Source organism: Mesoplodon mirus (genome assembly GCF_964341445.2).
Source record: "Mesoplodon mirus genome assembly, chromosome: 12".
In the NCBI taxonomy this organism is placed as follows: Eukaryota; Metazoa; Chordata; class Mammalia; order Artiodactyla; family Ziphiidae; genus Mesoplodon; species Mesoplodon mirus.
The window spans coordinates 88,775,123-88,794,049 of record NC_138988.1 but is presented as its reverse complement, the minus strand read 5'-3'; the positions used below and the strand labels follow the sequence as shown (position 1 = coordinate 88,794,049).

The following is an 18,927-nucleotide window of genomic DNA, read 5'->3' as shown; positions in this document are numbered from 1 at the left end:
TCAGGATCATGACGATGACCCCTGTCAGGAAGGCAGGGGTAGAAAGGAGAAAGAATACACAGGCAGCTGCCAGGTTACTGGCAATGCTGTAGTTCTTAACTGAGGTTGAGTTTTATTAGTCTTTATTATGTTATGCTTTATAACTTGGATATATATTACCTTCATTCTTATGTAAACATCAGATGCTATATTTTTTCAAATATGGTGGGGGACTTCAAAGATGAGAAAAACTGAAGGGCCAATTTACGGAGTCCCGTGGAAGATGGGGCCTCTGGTTTCTCTTTTTGAGTTTCTGCAAAATGGGATACTGTCACTTTTTAAAAGAAGATTGTGACTTTGACAAAAAAAAAAAAGTCATTTATTAATAGAAGTTGAAGGGCAACCTTGGCTAAACTGGTGAGAATAATTCTCTCTTTCTTCTGGAGACCTCAGATCAAATTTCATCAGCGTAGAAAGCACACATTTATTCTGCTCCCTTTTGCTCTCTTTTATTCAGTTTGTTTTATTCCTGGAACAAAGATACCCCAGCCTCTCCTCGAAAGACTTCCATGTGAGTTTGAAAGAGTGAGAATTTGGAACATGCTGTATAGTTCAGATAAAACTCCCGAGTTTTTTCAAAGCGCTTCTCAATTGGAGCCAGATCTCAGACCTCCGGGGTGGGATTCATTCATCTCTGGCTGGAACTAGGTTTTTTCGCCCCTCTCCAGAAGACTGAGAGATTCATTTTAAAAAGACACTGCTGCTGCTTTTTTCACATCACAAAAGAATTAATGTTCGAGCAGTCCTTTGAAGATGTGCTGTCACGCATGTGCTATTATTAATAATAAACTACAGATCTGCTTCACACCATCTGAAAAACAGGGCTGGGCCGCCTTGAAAAGACTTTTATTTCCACCAGTTCTCCATTATGTTTAGCCTAGATCCAGCTCAGCTTCAGACTGGGGCTAGTCCCAGAACACGGGGAAAGAAAGGAAGCAGCTGGAGGGAGACAAAACAACATATACCACCCAATACATTGAGAAAACACAAGTAAAAAGGAGGCTTTTATAACCATTAGACATCAAGGCCACCCGCTGCAAGCATTTCAGCTAGAATGTGGGTTTGGGACAGAGCGACTAAAGACAGAACTTAAAGGAAACGGATCTTTGATTCTTTATGCATCCTGGGGACGGTAAACATTCCCAGGGTTCCTGAGCCTGCACGGGCAGGAAAGAAGGCACCGATCGCAATCTGCTGTTAGGCTTGCCTCTTGTATTTGCTCACTGCTTTGGAGTATTCATTCTCTTCTTTTCTGAAACCACTAATATCTTGCCTCCTGTAGCTGTTTGCGTTTACTAGCTCCCTTTACATGCCTGTGTTTTGAGAAGATAGATGTAAAATGAGGCTACTGTAAATAACAGTCCAGTAAACACTTCAGGACAGGTTCCATTTGGAGAGGCAAGTGCAGACACACAGAGCTGAATGCAGAGAATGGCTTCTGTGGCTCCACCACCAACAGGCACGCCGCTGACAACAGCAGCCTGAGAAGGAGCAAATTTGAGAGCCGGCTCTGTTATTTTTTTTTTTATTTATTTATTTTTTTTTTTGCGGTATGCAGGCCTCTCACTGTTGTGGCCTCTCCCGTTGCGGAGCACAGGCTCCGGACGCGCAGGCCCAGCGGCCATGGCTCACGGGCCCAGCCGCTCCGCGGCATATGGGATCCTCCCAGACCGGGGCACGAACCCGTGTCCCCCGCATCGGCAGGCGGACTCTCAACCACTGCGCCACCAGGGAGGCCCCGGCTCTGTTATTTTTGTTGAAAAAAAAAAAAAATCTTTGCACCTGTCTTTGGTGGCAAGGTTCTCAACTCACTCCCCTGGTTTCAGCCTCCCCTTGGCTCTGCTTGTTTTGGAGCTGGTTGTTCAAAATGAACTCCAACCTTCTTTTTGAATTACAAGGTTGTGCAGAAGGGGAAAGTATTTCTTGCTCTATTTCAGGCCCTAACACAGAAGGTGGTGTATGTGGAAAAGGGAGCTGGAGAGAGAAAGAGAGAAAAAGGGAGAGAGAGAGAGGGAGAAAAAAAGAGGCAAACATACAAAACTCAAGGAAATCAAGACCATGCTGTGCAAAATTGTTACAGCTGTTTCTGTTTTTATTGGCTTGCTCTTTTGGCTTCACTTTTTCAGCAACTGCGGTTCATATGAGCAGGAAGGCATCCAGCATGGCCGGGCAGCACGGAGGTGGGAGGGGGGAGGAGAGAGCGGGGAAGGAGGTTGTGAATCGTGTACAGGGCTCGGAGGGGAAACACATCAAAGCATTTCTTTCTGATAGTTTTGTGGAAGCTTTAGCAATAGAATTCAGATGCACTTAATGGAAAGCTCCTAAAAGCATCCCATCTCCCTGGCTGGATCAGATTAGTGGTCCGTTTAAGGCATTGTACTAGCCCTGGAAATGACGTTCAGATATCTCTGAGGAAATAAAGTGTCAGGACACATCCCTTTCCCAATCTCTCCCCGACTGTGATTCACCTAGACCATTGCGCAGGGCTGAACATATGGAGAGTGCATATTTTCCCGGGGCGACTCTATTTCTCATGGTTACAAATGGAATGAACTCTATGCCTGCTCACTGACCCTAGGAGGAGGGTATTGGCAGCTGGGATCCAGCGCCTTAGGGCTTGGGGTAAGCTGCTCACCCACCTTGATCCCCCTGCACAGCAGCTGGAAGGTGAGCCAGAAAAATGCACGTGAAAGAGCCCACCACACTCTTTCTTAAAACTTCCTATTAAACTGGTGATTTAAATGACATTTTTAAGGTTTATAAAATTGCTTAGACTGGAGTTCTTGAATTTGATACTATTCTTAACACACTTGCCCTAACACACACACACACACACGCGCACACACACACACACACACACACTCTGTTAATCAAAATAATTCTATAAACACTAAGGAAATATTCTGAATAGTGTCCCCAAATGAGGGCAAGTGGGCAAGAGAACTGGGAGGTAAGGAATATAATAAGGGGAAAACATATTTTTTGTACTTATATTTGGCTGGCAGTTATAGCAAAAGGAAAAATATAATGAAAATGTGATTAACCCAAAACCCCTACATCTGGTGATAAAAGATTGCCTACTCTCACACTGAAAAACAACAACAACAAAAAACCCAAGCCAGTGAGCCCAGCTGTAGAATGAAAGGCAAATCCCAAGCCCAGTGCCCATGTATTGGTTCTGTTTTGGAGACTTACGTGGTTTTTCTGAACTTGACTTCTGACTTATTTGGCCACAGGAGGGAAAATCATAACCTATATGCCTCTGTGTTCTCATCTAAAAATGGAGCTGGACTTGGAAAGAAGGACTAATTAAAGGTTACAAAGCAATTTGAGGCTGTAAAACACCAGGTAATTGCAAACATTAAATCTAATAACATAATTAGGTGTTGAAGGTTGTGTCTTGGTCATTTTGTTTTCTGAATGCAGGAAAGGACTCCCTTGAAGCTTGTTTTATTTATTTTCCCAAGGAAGTCATTGAATAACTTGAAAAAATGATGATTTGGACTAATGCTATCTTGAACAATTATGTGTTTTGAGATGTACCACGCTTTTTCCACATTTTCTAATATCATTACTTCTATTCATTGTTACCTTTTTCTTCTGTGTTAATAGTGGCTGACAATAATACATCATTAACAAATATTAAATTTGTTTAAAACTTTTCAGTTGAGACAGTATATGATAAATGTAGAGTGAGACTATTTTTGAAAGGCTTATTAACCTTTGTAAACAGGAAAATGAATGATTTCAAGAACTAGCAATGCCTAGAGAAAGCTCTTCTCTTGTTGTAAAGATTGAAATTGTTCCTCTTGAAAAATAACCTCACCAAATTTCATATTTAGCAACTGACACTTAAAGTTTGGGATAGTGAGTGGTTCATTCTCACCTCAGCCTCTGACTCAGTGTAAGGGTTGCCAATTTTTTTTCCCTTGGATTTTGGCCACAAAATGCGTTGATAGTGCTGGACCCCAAATGAAGTAAGTACAACTGGAGTTTGGAAGCGTACAGAATCTCTGTTCTTTGAGAACATTTTCCCCTTATGCATCTGTTAGCTGTTGTTACAAATTTGCGATACCATTAATCAGTAGCATCTTTTGCAAATAAAGAGTAGATTTTTGCCTATTGAGGTTCAGCCAGGCACCCCTGTTGGTTGGTGAATATTGAACCTCACATGTTTCTGCTATTATCCTTACAGAAGGCTGCGTGTTCACACACATGCACAATTACGAGACCGAACACTCCCTTCTTCTTTGGGTTGCTCTTTGATCTTTTGTTGTTTTGCTGCTTGCATCCATACGGAAATGTTACCAACCAGCGGGCAGTTCCTTTCCACGATGATTCCTCATCCAGTCTTCCCCCCTGTTGTTTCTTATTTGAATTGGGCTCCAGATTGATGCCAATATTTCAGAGGCGCAATATTTTAAAGCAATATTTCAATTTGCTTTAAGTAGCCTTCAAAGGTTACCCTTAGATTTAAGTACCTGCTTATACCCATGTTTTCCTGATGTGCGATGACAACTAGGGCATCTGAAGAGAAACACAGTGTTCTTGTGAGACGGGGGAGACCTCTGGGATTAGGTAGGTAGGTCATAAATACTGTCAGTTTAGTGCTGTCTGTTGATTTCCGTATCAGTCTTTACCAACTAGGGGTATATGTCATACACACACAGGCATGACCTCATCCAAAGAAAATTTATTGAAAATTCTCAAACCCTATAAAAGCTCCATTCGTGGATGCCAGTTTATATTCATTCTTAAATTTTCTTCCTACCCATAGTACCCAGTAACTGTAGTCCTGGAAATCCCTCCTTTTCTTATACTGGAAAATACCAGAGATCTGAGAGCATAGAAGTATGTGCTTACTCAGGGAGCTTTCTTTTTTTTTTTTTTTTTTTTCTTTTAGAGCCTTCTGAAGCTCCTCCTAGGAGAGATTAAATAAAGTCAGTGCTTTCCCACTTCCCAAGTCTATCTCCACACATCAAACAAATGAAAATCCTTCCAAAACCCATCTCCCTTCATGCCCACACTCAAATATGCTGTTTTATGTGGGTCGACCAAAGTCTTTTTCTGATTTTCCTCCCCATCTGTTCTTTGAATAAACATGCATCCTAAAGAGAAGGAGGACTTAAAGGATCAAATTTGGTTCCTGTATTTGGAAATGTTTTCAAAAGACCACACCGCACTTGGCTATTCGGTCAAATTAGGTTCCGTTTGCTTCTAATAGCACTTAATTACCCTCCCACATGCTTCTTGGACTCTCCTGCTTCTTAGTCTGTACAGGTTAGCTATTATGATGTCCGAAAAAGTTTGTTTTTTTTTAAAAAAAAAATCATGTGCGTGAGCTGGTAGAACTGCTGCCATTGGCTGTGTCTCTACCAGACCAAAGCCACCGGTCTTTTCAGGTGACCACACCGGCTACACTGGGTGTCTGGAATTGTAGAAACCAAATAAGCAGAGATATCATCAGTTGGTTTTCAAGTTTTTTGGTTGCCATAGACATCGTGCCTCAATTTCTTTCTTTTATAAGTCAACCATGTGCACTGATGAATCTCTGAAAGTACAGCCCCACATATGAAAAATTCTGAGCAAATCATTATATAGTGTCTTCAAGGTGGGATTTGGTTATCCTGATTAATTAGTTTTTATTTTCCTTTCTCCAGATTAAAACGGAGGGGAGGGTGGAGTAAAGCGCTTCCGTGGCGTGTCATGCATGTTTTCAGTTTTCATTATTTCCAGCTTGAAACCTCTGAATAGGTTGAAAAAATGTTTGTTAATCTGAATTGAATTCCAGTGGCATAACATACAAAGACAAGTTATTTTCCTTATCACAATTTAGTTGAAACCTGGGGTTTTTTCAAAGGGCCAGGTAGTAAATGATTTAGGATTTGTGGACAAAGAGCAAAACTGAACATACCACTTAGGTACTTATATGAGGGGAGAGAAAACTCTGGCCTCACTGCAGTCCTGGGTGTCAGCATTTGGGTCCTCCTGGTGTTGGGCGCACTGCTCACAGCTGTCGTCGGCTCTGGCTCCAGGGAGGGGGCCTAGTGGGGAGGCAGGAGTGTGTGGGGCTCGGGGGGTGGGGATGGGGGAAGATGGGTGGCCACCAGCCAGAGGGCAGGCGCTGTGAACAGCAGGGGTAACGGGGGTAGTAGGGGGCCCCTAGCTTAGCCTCTGTGGCTCATAATGTTAGCCCACGGGGCCAGTGCTTGAGGGCCATACAGAAATAAGCTTTGGTCTGGATCTGGTCCCCTGGCTGTAGTTTGCCAACTTTTGGTGAAACAAATACCTAGATACTGATGACTCCCAAATTTGTATCTGTGGTCTGAGCTCCAGCACTCTGTTGTACATTTCCTCTTAACTACTTGGCGGGCCCTTTAAAGAAAGGATGTTCCAAACTGAACTCGTTATTACCTTCATCCCTCTGTGCCCTGTTTCTGTAAATGGCACCACTACTTAACAGTTGCCCAAGTCGGGCACCTTGCATTCATTTTCGACTCCTTCTTTCCTTCATTCTCCTATTCCTCGTGCCATATAGCGGCTGGACTGGAAGCAATGTAAAGGCAGGATCAGGCTTAGCTTATATTTATATTTCATACTCTCACACTGTAGGCTTTCAAAAATTGGTTGTTGAATTAATCTCTCAATCACCAAACTCAGCTGATTCTTCTTATTTCGTTCCTCTGTCAAAACTCTTCCATGGCTTTCCACTGGTTAGAGAATAAGTATAAAATGTTTGGCGAACCATGTACAACTTGCTGTTTTGACGTTGTCTCCTCTAAAGACTGACCATGTTACATGAAACGTACTTACGTCTCTCATCCTTCATGTGTCTCTCCAGGCAGTGTTGTTTCCTCTTCCCGCAGGATCCTTTCCCACAGATTTTATTTGATAAACCCCACTCATCCTTCCAGATTTGACTCACGGATCATCTGCGGGAAGGCTCCCCAGGTACCTCCCCGTTCATTAGGAGTTTGTTCTTGTCTTTCACAACACTTCATCAATGCTAAGGTTGTTTGCCAAGTGCATTTAGCCCTTCCCAGGTTATATACAGCACGGAGGCAGGACTATATTTGTCTGTGTTTCCTTGTGTCTTAGTTGGCACTTCGAACATGGCAGACAAAAATGAACATTTGACCGAACTAAACGTGACCCCACAGTGTAACTGAGGAACCTCATCTGCATCCATGAAGACCTAAGAGGGCCTTTTCTATGTTCCACTGGGCCTTTCCCAAACCTAAGGAAGTGAAACCAAGCAGGACCCTACAGGGCCTTCCCTGGAGACATATACCCCTTTCCTTCCCCTGACCACACCCCTGCCGTGTCCACCCACCTCTTGTTTGTAAAAAAGGTTTAGCCTCCTAGGCCTTCCTTGAGTTCCAAACAACAAACTTAATCAGCAAAATGAGAAAATGAGGAAGCAAAGGAAAATAGTCAAGCAAGACAATATAATAGTAGTTTAGCCATAAAACAAAGTCACAGACCCTTAGTTCCTCCTCAAGGGCTATAGATAATATACTGAATCATATCCTTGAGTTGTTTTGCAGCTACTAAAACACCCACCAGGTGGAAGAATTTAACTGCATGTTGACTACCAGCACCTAGATCCCAAACTGGTTGGAACTAGAAGGTTGAGGGTGCTAACACCTGAAATACTACCCTGTTATTTCACCACCAACAAATCAGAAGGATGTCCACAAGTTGATCACACACACCGTGACCCTCTCCCTCCCCTTGCTTTGAAAGTGTCCATCAACAGACGAATGGATAAAGAAGATGTGGCATACATATATAATGGAATACTACTCAGCCATAAAAAAGAATGAAATTTTATCATTTGCAGCAATATGGATGGACTTTGAGGATGTTATTGCTAAGTGAAATAAGTCATACAGGGAAAGACAAATACTCTAAGATATCTCTTATGCGTGGAATCGAAAAACTACAACAAACTAGTGAATAAAACAAAAAAAGGAAGCAGACTCGCAGATACAGAGAACAAAGTAGTGGTTACCACTGGGGAGAGGGAAGGGAGCAGGGGCAGTAGAAGGGTGGGGGGAAAAGGAGGTTAATATAGGATTATATGAAATGAGGTGTGTGAAACTGTTGAAAATTATAAAGCACTAAAGAATTTAAAGAATCTTTCATTCAATAAAGATAAATAAATAAAATAAAATTTGAAAGCCAAAGCAAGAAAACCCTTCCCTGAATGCTCTCAGGGAGTTTGGGTTTTTTGAGCATGACCTGGCTATGTTCCTAGCTTAGCCCCACGTTGGATGTCCTGCAAAACACTGTACTTTCCTTCACCACGACCTGACCCCGTGTCAGTAGATTGGCTTTGCTGGACCCAACTTTGGCTGGGTAACAGGAGTAGACTACAATTAGTCTGTATCGGGGGGTGTTTTGTGTGCTGAAAGGACAAAGGGAGAGGCCCTGGCAGGAGGGAAAGAGGACAGTTCTTCAGTGTAGAAATCCCCCTGGCTCTGGATTTGCATTGCACGTAAGGCAAGGAAATTGCACTTATCAGTTACCTAGACAAAAAGAAGCTGAGTCTTACTGGGCCCAGCCATCTGGGGACAGCACTGAGGTATAAATTTTGTCTTACAAGTCACAGCAAGAATGTGCAAACAACTCCGGAATCATCTATAAGAACCTTGACATATTTCTTTATATGCTTAAAATGAGAAAACTCCAGAATGATCACTGTAATCAGTGACTGTAGTACCTCTGTGTGCATGTCAATATTGAAAGAAAACAAATGACAAACAACAAAATCAAGCAATATACTACTTAATTTCTCTTTCCTTTTTTTGAAGTCTCTGTACGTGGAGAATTACAGAGAGGCAAAACTATAAAGAATAAACAATCTTATCACTGTATGAATTCAGAAAATCTGGAACAAGGCCTGGTGGCAGTGACATCAGGAGAGAATATAATATTGGCTAAGTTATTACTTGGGTGTAAGCATTATGTTGTTTAATGCATCCATCGTATAATTAAGTGTCATTAAAAATCTCGCGAGCAGACATTGATGATTGCAATATAATGAAGGAAGAGAGATAGAGGGAAGATTACAGACTTTTGGAGGAAGTTGTGTTTTTGAATTTAATGAGGAATGTAATAAGGTATCTGAGAACATTGTATTCAGACTTTTCAGTTATATTCTTTCTTTAACCATGAGGGCCTGGAAGTTAGGTGAATTTGAATTATTATTATAAAAGGAGGAAAAAATTACAAAATTGGGTGCTTGGAAAATACCTATTTTACTTCCTTCTCCCCTACTTTCCTTTCACCTCAGTAAAAAAGGGATGAAGTTTTCCAAAAGTCCCACTTCCGAATGATGTAGAAATAGGGCTTTTTAGTAACCAAGAACCAACCTCCAACCCCTAAATAATGCAATTAATTTACCAAAACCTGTGACTTATTAAATTCTATAAGGAGAAAACTTCCTATACTTTTCTATTTTCCCGTTTTCGGGAAAAGAAAATAATACATAGTGCTTTGATCCATCATTAATTATGAGAGAATAGAATTCATTTTTGCCGATTTTGGGGAAAAGTGGATAATGTTGATTTTGGGGAAAAGTGGATATACGGTTTTTTCCTTTTCTTTCTTTTTATATAAGGGAATAAACTGGCAGAAATAAATGAACCACAAAATTGTCTGTGGACAAATCAGACCTCTGGAATCAATGAGATCTCTCCAAGTAGAACTTTCTCTGAGGCCAGGTTTAGGCTCTGGCGGGGCGGGGAAAGGAATGCTTGCAGGGCTTTAAAGATGGAAACTGTTTCCTCTGCATGGTAAAGCAGAAAAGGATTTACCCCACAGAATGTCCCCAGAGTCCTCACTAATATGATAAAGTCAGCTGAAAATCACTTTGCTCAGCATGGACTGTGACCTCTGAAAGGCTTATTGAAATTACTCAGTACATTTCTGTCTTATACCGTCTTTATGTTTCACATGGAAGCATGTTCATTAGGACCAAGTGAGGAAGAGATGGTTTCCCAGACACAGGGTGCTGGTGGTCTGGGCAAGTGTCACTTCTTTACAAGGTGGGCTGACACTGGCTGAAAGCAGCTCATCTGAAAGGTTTTGTATGTTGCCGTCGCTGATGTACATGACGAATGGGGCTGACAAGCCTCTGTGTTACCTACTTTCTTCATTCTGGATTATTCTGCTCTGGAGTATTTCAGGCAACATAAAAGACTGAATGACCACACTGCCAGGCAGAAATTAAAGGGAGCAGCCAGGAGAAATATATCGTGTGCTGGACACTACACAACCATCAGGAAAATAGTATATGCCTTTGGGGGAGACCCCAGTGGTTCTTTCTAGCCCTGGTGTTTTCGTGGCTGACTTTGAGATTCCATCGTAAATGACCTTGTCCTTTTATTTCAGCCACGTCTGTTTTTCTCATCTATTAGAGTGTCATCTATTAGAGGTTTGGGTTGTCTCTGGATTTCTTCAGCCTTGCCATAGAAGTTTGTTCAGTGCTTTGGAGAAAGGAGATACTAAATAGAATTTGAGAAATTGGATTGTAAGGTGAATGACGGAAATGATGCATAAACTCTTGCCCTACAGCAAGATAGTCCTAGATTTTTCTTTCACTTTTGACATTTAAGTAAAATACTTAAGATTATTTTGCATGTTTATGTGTAGGTTTTCCTTTAATTACTATATTTTTTAAAAGTTTTCTGGCATCTATGGTTACACTTTCCCCCTCTTTTCTTCATTGAATCAATAAATTTATAGTGAGGCTTTAAGTGTCTTCCTCTAATAAATTCATTCCAATTCTAAATATATGGCCTTATTTGATAGTTCTTAAGTTTTTGTGATTTTCTTGTGTAGTCTGGGTTTACTTCTTAAGGATGAGGTGGCAGACATAATGTTATGTGTTCACCAAATTTCATTTGATTTTCCTCTTCCTTGGGTACATGGCAAATCATACTTGTCAGGCCCTCTGAGTTATGAGTTAGGTGGCAGATGATGGCTTCTGGCTAATGAAATGTGAAAGGAAGCAATACATGTCAGTTCTGGACTGAGGCTGTGAAAAGCCCTCATAGGATTTTTTGGTCAGTTTCATCCCTGCCATGGAGAGTATAGAGGCCTCTTGTTGCTATGGAACAGCCTCAAGATCAAAGCCACTTGGATCGCTGGGTTGCTGTGTGGAGGGCACCTGCTGTGGAGAATGGCCTGGCCCTGCTGCCAGACTTCGCATCTAATTTTTTAAACAGCTAAGATTACTGGGTTGTTCCTTACACAGCATAAGCCAAGCCTATTCTAGCTGATACAGAAAGGATGACGTAGGAGTGCTTGTCTACTCCCCTGTGAGAATCTCTGTTTCATCACTGGTGATAACGTGGGCCATAAACAAGAGTTGTTTTTGAAAAAAAAAATGTTTTTTTTAAAACAATCATCAACTTTATTCAGATTTCACTAGTTTTACATGCACTGATTTGTGTGTGAATATGTTTGGTTCTATACAGTTTTATCACATGTATAGATTTGTGTGGCCACTGCCACAGTCAACATACAGAATTGTTCCATCACAAGGATCCCTCATGCCATCCTTCCTTAGCCACAGTCCTCTTCCTCCCTCCCTGACTCCTTTCTAACCAGAGGTAACCACTAATCTGTTCTTCATCTCTATTTTTTGTCATTTCAAGAGTGCTATGTTATGGAATCAGACAGTATGCAAACTTTCTAAAGTGCCATTTGTTTTTGTTAATTGAAGCATAATTGATCTACAACACTATATTAGTTCCAGGTGCACAACATAGTGATTTGATACTGCTATACATTACAAAAGATCCACAGTAAGTCTAGTTACCATCTGTCACCATACAAAGATATTAAGATATTATTGACTATATTCTCCATGCTGTACATTTCATCCCTGTGACTCATTTGCTTTGTAACTGTGTAAACAACAGTCTTGAGCTGAGGATCCTCGTTTTTTTGGATAGTAGGCTCCTAACTTGTTATTCAACCAAAGGGTAAAGTGAGAAGAAGATATATATTGAAGACAAGGTGCCACAGTGGAAAAAATAAGTACGTTGAAGTGAGATAGTCCTGGATAAGACTCCCAATCTGCCTCTTATTACCTCTATTTATTTGAACTTTGTAATTTACCTTCTGAGTCTCAGTTACCTCATCATTAAAATGAAGATACTAATATCTGCTTTGGCGAGAATTGGTGAGAGGATGTACTGACATGTGCATCATTCATAACAAAACTCATTGGGTTTTGTTTTCATCATTAATAAGCTATGTGACCTTGAGAGAGATACTTGACCTTTGTGACCATGAGGGTTTTTTTTTTAAACATTGTCTAGGTTATCTTTATTGTATTTTTTGTCTTCTATTTCATGTATGTTTTATTTATTCTTTTATTTTTAAAATTTTTTAACATCTTTATTGGAGTATAATTGCTTTACAATATTGTGTTAGTTTCTGCTGTATAACAAAGTGAATCAGCTATACGTATACATATATCCCCATATCCCCTCCCTCTTGCGTCTCCCTCCCACCCTCCCTATCCTACTCCTCTAGGTGGTCACAAAGCACCAAGCTGATCTCCCTGTCCTATGTGGCTACTTCCCACTAGCTATCTGTTTTACGTTTGGTAGTATATATATGTCATTGCTACTCTCTCACTTCGTCCCAGCTTCCCCTTTCTCCCAGCCCCCATGTCCTCAAGTCCATTCTCTATGTCTGCGTCTTTAGTCCCGTCCTGCCCCTAGGTTCATCAGAACCATTTTTTTTAGATTCCATATATATGTGTTAGCATACGGTATTTGTTTTTCTCTTTAGAAGCAGGAATTCCCCAGTGGTCCAGTGGTGAGGACTCCCGCTTCCACTGCAGGGGGCACGGGTTCGATCCCTGGTTGGGGAACTAAGATCCTGCAAGCCATGCGTTGCCGCCAAAAAAATTAAAAAAAAAAAAGTAGAAGCAATGTCTCCTTCCCCCTACTGGGGGGTTGTGGTAAAGATTAAGGAGAATGTATACATTCTGTGTTGGCTGGCATATGCTAAATTCTCAATAAATGCTGAATTTCTACCATGACTTGACGAGCAGACTCATTGGGATTTACTCTACATAGTGGTATCTCCAAGGGCTTAATCTCTTGATTAAGGGCATGATGAGTTTCCCTTACCCAAGGCTCCATATAGAGCCAAACAGTTTCCTTTTGCTGCTCAGTGTGGTGGTGCAAATTAATAAAATGACACTATGTTGTGCTTCAACCCTATCATGCAGCGTTTTTATAGACAGCTCTTAACGTCCATTTTGGATTCTGCATGGAGAGAAATAGGCTTCAAGTATGTTCTCATCCTGGGATTATAATGTCATAGAGATAAAACCTAGTTTGGGTTTTCTTGGAATTTTCAAGGAAATTTAACACACCATCTACATCTGTACTTTCTCTAGTTAGTTTTTCAAACCATCCTAATCTGTTTTTACTAAAAAACACACAGTGGAAGTATAAGATGGAGAATTTGTTCTCCTGCATCAGCTGCCAGCCTTTCCATTCTTGATTCGTTCCTTGTTTTTGATAGGCAAGTTCATTTGAGAAGATTTGAGAAGTGGAAGCACAAATATCAAGCTAGCATCTTGCATACATTATCTTGCAATAATTCACATTACAATAAACAGCTGTTAATGATGAGTCTCAAAGCAGAGATACTGGTTTTACGATTTACTCTATACAACTAATTAAAAAGAAATCTTTATTGCCTCTTCTATCCATACAGTCCCTTCACATTTATGTCTTTTAGAATTCTTTTCTTCAAATTTTATGAGTGGTATTGGCCCACATTGGCTCATGTTCCAGATGGATTAAGATGTAACTGGATTCTCTTAAATCTCCACAACCACCTTTTTTGCCCACTTCCTACACTTTAGGCCTTCCACTTCTCAGGAGCTCCAACACCCTCTGGCTGTCCTGGTTGACCCGCCAACAATCTGTTAAAGGAAATAATTTTCAGTTTGTAATGACTTTATTATTTTTTAAATTTTATGTAGTGACTTTATTATGCACTAAATAACTGCATGCATTTGAGCAAGTCACTCACCTCTTCGTGTATTTCCTCATCTGTAAAATAATGACATTTGACTAGATGACATATTATAAAACCATTCAAGGGTGAGGATTCTATGGCTAACCAGAAATCATGTCAAGAGTATTAGGGCTTTCAGATAGAAAACTGGAAGGAGGTGATGCTGAATTTAACCAAATAATTAATTTCTAGTGGTAGACTGTATCATAATCGTCTACAAATGTTTTTGAATACATCCCATATGCATGGCACTGTGCATTAGGGTGGAACACACACACAGAAGAATGCAGCAGACATTGTTCCTGCCCTGAAGGAGTTTTCAATTCAGTAGTAGAGACATGTATATGAGTAACATTACATCATAGGATTAAATTAAATTAACTAATGTCATAATGGAGTCACAATCAGCACAATGGCTAGTTTATGTCCATTTTAGTTAGCTAGAGTTTGGTAGATAATTACAACTGCTTACTTTATCAAAAACAGGATCATTTTTGGAAGTGAAACAATGCCTGAAATGGTTGCCAGAAGTCTATTTAGAGAGTTGAGGTCTACTTGTTTATTGCAAAGAGAACATTTTATGTGTTCTCTAGAAACACTTTAAAATCCAACACATCCTCCATTTTGAATTTCCAGGAAGCCAAAGAGATTCAATCAAGATAAAAGGAGGTAATTTAGTGGCTTAAAACAACCATTTTAGTTTGCTTACAGTTGTGTGTGGGTCACGGATTTAAGAAGGACTCAGCTGGGCAGGTCATCTTTTATCCACATGAGATCACGTGGGTTTGGAGGACCTGTTTCCACAATACTTATTCATGTAGTATCATATCTGGCATCTCCTTGTTGTCTGATTTATCTTTCTCCACATGGTGTCGCATTTTCTAAGGTCTCTCCATGTAGTTTGAGCTCCTCATGGCAAGGTGGTCTCGAGTAGTTTTACTTTTTATCTGGTGGCTGGATTCTAAGAGGGCAGGACAGAAGTATCATTCTCTTAAAGGTTAGGCCCAGGAACTGGTTTAACCTGACTTCTATCTTACTTCATTGGTCAAAGCTGTCATAGGGAACACTCCTCTTCATGGGAAGAGTATCAAAGAATTGAGGTCATCTTTAATATGCCACACACTCTTTGGGGCATGAGGTCTAATATGAAATCATAATTCCTTGATTTTTCATTTGCTCATTTTTTTTATGAGAAGGAAAAAATAAATGGTTAATCCAACCAACTTTCTTAACAGCATTTAACTGGCATTTTGAATGAGACGATTCTTTGTGTGAGTGTGTGCTAAAAGTCATAGGATATTTAGTATATAGCACCCACTAAATGCCATTGGTGCCTCACCCCCATCATTCGACAATAAAAACACAATCCACAACATTTCAGAGCTCTCCGTGGTGGCACAGATAGTACTCCCAGATGAAAACCATAGACCTGATATCTTAAGATGATAGATTTCCTAGAGAGGTGATGATCAGGTTACTCTGTGGGCTGTATTGATGTCGATAGTAATAAAATGACTAGTTGATGTTCGTTCCAATCCATACAATTCAAAGTTCTTACTGAGTACCTAGATCCTCTGTGTTTCTGTCAATGGAAGTTGTTGTAGAGCTGTAGGAACATATAATATGCACCCTGCCCTCAAGCAGGATCTAACATTATTGGAGACATATTAGTCAATCTTCAGTGAAAAATACTTCATGCCACTTACAATAAGAAAAGGCATTTATTATGGGATATTCGGAAATGTAGAAAACTAAAGAACACACACACACACACACACCTTGGATCACACAATTCAGATGTACCACTGTTGACATTTTGATGGGTCTCATTCCTATTATTAATATGTGTATCTGTATGGTAGGACTTTATATATGTGTATACATACAACGGATAATATCTAGTACTATGTAATACTTGATAATAGAGATATGGTATTATATATAGTACTTTCTGTAATATGCTTTGATAACTCTTACCACTGAAAAGCACTAGAGTTAATTTTTAATATAAGACATTACTTAAATGAAGTGTTAAACAGAATCAAAGGGTAAAGAAGTGTGTATGGCGATGCTGACCAGAGTTAGTGAGGAAGACTTCAAGCTTCATCAGGAACTTGGAGAATGAGTAGAGTTAGGATTATTAAATTATCAATAAGTTCATGATAAGAATGGGCATGGTATAATTAGAAGACAGTCTAGTTTTTATCTTGTTATTTTTCCTAACTTTGGTAAATACGATAATGTCTTACTAAGTTTTACCAAGTTTTGAGTTTGAAAATGGTAATGCATTCAAGAGATATGGGGAAACTGGGAGCAGGTGTTGGTTTTTAAAATGCTCTCTCAAAGATGTCATTAAAATCTGCATAGCAGTCTAAATAAACGCACAGGTGGAGTCAGTGACAGCTGTGATATACTGGTCCTACATGAGATGGTAGGGTGGGAGTTTCAGAAGTTGGTGAGTGAGGAAATAATAAAAGATACCCTCTAAACAACACTTATTATTCACAGTGAGTTCAACTCCAGAATTTCTGTTTCTTTCCCAAAGTGAAAGGAAGGAAACAAAGCCTTCTCTTATTGTTTTCAGTTTACTGCTATAGTGATAAAAGAGACAAGAGAGTTATTACCAGCTACCTTGACAGTAAATATTATATTCTAAACAATATTGCATTTACTAATATTACCCATGGTACCAGTAACTGAAATTACTAATGTACTAATAAAATAAAAATAATGCAAATGAATTTAAGTTGCATGAGGCCAGAAACTTTATTTTGTTCTCTTCTCTCTCCTAACCACTCAACAGTTACTAACGTATTGTAATGTTGAATGAAAGATTCCACATTAAGAAGAATGTACTCCCTTATGAAAAATGGGAGAAGAAATAAATGGCATGAGCAAAAACAAGGAATTACTTTATAGCAAATGTAAATTTTTGCCTATCGAAACTGGCTAGTAAAATGCTGTTTTTATACTGTGACACCTTGGTTGAGTATAACCTACCCAGCGGCAAATCCAGAAAATCTTTGTGTAAGCAAAACAACCTTGAGATTCTTGCCTACATTTTTGGTTAATCTAGTTATAACTTCTTTAAGACAATGTATTCAAAGTGACTAAAAGATTATTTTGTTAACATTTGAGAGTGACTGTTATTAAAATTCATGCAATTATATAAAGTAGAAAGCCAGAATATGGTAGATAGAGAAACAACATATTATTTTAAACACCACTTAGTCTAGGGTAAATTAGATAATAAGCACTATATAAATACTTGTTATTGAATGAACAAATGGTTTGTTTGTATTATATCATAATGAAGATGAGTCAGTAGGGGGAAAAAAGACTACTAAAGGTGGTTTCTAAAAGAAATAAGCATAAGCACTATTTACAATAGCCAGGACATGGAAGCAACCTAAGTGTCCATCGACAGATGAATGGATAAAGAAGATGTGGCACATATATGCAATGGAATATTACTCGGCCATAAAAAGAAATGAAATTGAGTTATTTGTAGTGAGGTGGATGGACATAGAGTCTGTCATACAGAGTGAAGTAAGTCAGAAAGAGAAAAACAAATACCATATGCTAACATATATATGGAATCTAAAAAAAAAAAAACTGGTTCTGATGAACCTAGGGGCAGGACAGAAGTAAAGACACAGAGGTAGAGAATGCACTTGAGGGCACGGGGAGGGGGAAGGGTAAGCTGGGCGAAGTGAAAGAGTAGCACTGACATATATACACTACCAAATGTAAAATAGACAGATAGTGGGAAGCAGCCGCATAGCACAGGAGATCAGCTCAGTGCTTTGTGACCATCTAGAAGGGTCGGATAGGGAGGGTGGGAGGGAGACGCAAAAGGGAGGGGACATGGGGATATATGTATACATATAGCTGATTCACTTTGTTATACAGCAGAAACTAACACACCATTGTAAAGCAATTATACTCCAATAAAGATGTTAAAAAAAAGAAAAGAAATAAGCATATTAAAAGAATAATTTTAGTTCATACTTATAAACTTTTTATTAAAACATAACCATTGCAAAATAACCAGGACAGACTCATAATGATAAATGGACCAACAAATCCTGGTCAAATGAAAAGAATATTTCTGAGTTAATTGGTAATTCTAATGCCTCATTTGATAAAGTCAGTATCATAAGTAACGTTGTTATTCTACACAGTAGGAACCATAAGTAGAGTCACTGTTTTAGGGACAACAGTGGTTAAATTTTAGTGGTCAAGAGAATCAGTTGAGAAAGTTGTTAAAAGTCTGATTTCTGGCTCTCAACACTAAATGATCCTCATTCAGCAAGTCTGGGGTCAGGTGTCTGAATCTGCATTTGTCACCTCCATTTCAGGTGATTGCTGGATAGGTGATCTGCAGTCTACATCTTGAAAAACAGTTCTTGGAATGTTTGCTGCTTTGTCCCTGCTCAGAAGATTCAAACTGTAAGTAATTAATGGACCCAAGATACTGTTATTTTGGGGGGACTTTTTTGTTGCAGTTTCTGGGCATTCTTTTGGGGCTTGCCTTCCAACTAGATTAAATTCCCCTAAAATCTGCTTTGCCTTGTTAAAATAACTACCCTCACTCACTCAGGACTTACGTTCACAGGTAAGACTGATCTGAAAATTCCTTTCTTGTGTACTCTTTACTGGGTTTTAATAACCATGTTATATATGTCTTCCCTTTCTGTGCTATGGAGGCCGTTAAGTTGCATTAGAATCAACTGCTTTTAAAAGTTTGTAAAATCCCCCTGTGAAACCATATGGACCTGGTGATTTTGATAAAGGGGGAGACTAGATCTTTGAGCAATTCCTCTGTTT

The 18,927-nt window shown here is 39.6% G+C and overlaps 1 long non-coding RNA gene across 1 annotated transcript in view; it reads left to right on the top strand.

The window, feature by feature from the left end:
- Positions 1-18,549, top strand: part of LOC309813791 — a 527,028-nt gene extending 508,479 nt beyond the window's left edge. Inside the window, exon 4 of the long non-coding RNA XR_014295544.1 lies at positions 18,459-18,549. This is a non-coding gene — a long non-coding RNA (uncharacterized lncRNA). The remainder of the gene's footprint in view (positions 1-18,458) is intronic.
- The last annotated feature ends 378 nt before the right edge of the window (positions 18,550-18,927 follow it).